The sequence below is a fragment of the Bison bison genome, unplaced genomic scaffold (assembly GCF_000754665.1).
Source record: "Bison bison bison isolate TAMUID 2011002044 unplaced genomic scaffold, Bison_UMD1.0 scf7180017855193, whole genome shotgun sequence".
NCBI classification, from domain to species: Eukaryota; Metazoa; Chordata; class Mammalia; order Artiodactyla; family Bovidae; genus Bison; species Bison bison.
The window spans coordinates 20445-21833 of NW_011485766.1; positions in this window are offsets into that span (position 1 = coordinate 20445).

A 1389-nucleotide genomic window follows, 5' to 3' on the forward strand; every position below is an offset into this window, starting at 1 on the left:
CAGTGCAGGAGACCTGGGTTCGATCCCTGGGTCAGGAAGATCCCTGGAGGAGGGAAAGGCTACCCACTCCAGTATTTTGTCCTGGAGAATTCCACGACAAAAAAGTATAGTCCATGAGGTCTCAAAGAGTCGGACACTGTGGGAAATTCTGATGCACGTGTGTGCTTGAGAACCACTGTCCTAGGCATGTGGCTTCAGACATCAAAAGTCCCTCAGAGATCCCAGGGGTCCCCAGAGTGTGGACAAGTGACCCCAAGAGACAAAAGCATGCCAAAACAAGCCTAAGGAAGCCCACTGCTGTCCAGGGAAAGCCCAGAGAACTTGGCCTGAGCAAAGTTATGAAGATTATGCTGTAAACGTTTAAATTTCCTTTAAGGCCACTGGTTCACAAAAAGCCACAATAAGTTTCTTCTTGCATCACTCAAAGGGGAAATAAATATAGAAGCCATTTTTTTTTAATGGAAGGAGACCACTAAAATTGTACAAGTTAAGGTCATAGGAGCGATCAATAAAAAGTTAATTTAAGAAAGGAAACAAATTCTTAGCCCAAATCAATAGGACTGAACATTTTGTTACACCTGTAGCTTAGTTCTGTATTTTAAAGTTCAGCTTTTGCACATCTTGCTCATGGAGTAAGGATTAGTGGTACAGAAATAAGAACTGTGGTTGGTGGTCCTAAGTAGACTTCAGAGTGGGGCTCTGCGTGACATTGAGTCATTAATGCGGAAGGTCTGGTCTCCTTCCTTGGTTGATGATGTTGAAACCAACTGCACGGAACCTCCCATTGCATGTAAATGACTAGGTCAAGACAAGGAGGATGGCTTACAGATCAAACAACTTTAATATGTGAGCGTAGATGAAACACAAGTATAGTTAATTGATTCAAAGGCAATCCCCTCCGATGGGACCGGATCCCCCAAGCCCTAGGATTGCCATTTTAACTGCTTTTCTTGAGTGACTCATATACCAGCAGTCCCCAAAGAGGAGTTCCTTAAACGCTATGAGCAGCCGTGGCAGCAGACTCATGTAAGAAGTGTGGGACTTGAAGACAGGACAACTTTGAAGTGGGTGGATGCTCATTTAGATGTGTTGTCTTTGGTGCATTTGTCAAACCATTCTTGTGGCTTAGCAGTCATGTTTGGTCTAGTGAGAAATGTGAGCCTTTATAGTCACATAAAGTGGATTACTTCCAATCACTTGATTGTCTTCACTACACTGGATGCTGAATGTCTCTCCTTTTCCCCCTTTAAGCTGATGCTGTGACCAATTGATGCTGGGCAATGCAAGAGAGGTGGAAAACAGGACCCATCCTTGGGAGCCCACTGATCTATAAGACAGCCAAGACTTTCACTGGCTCCTTGAATGGCTTGACTTAAGAGTACTTAGCAG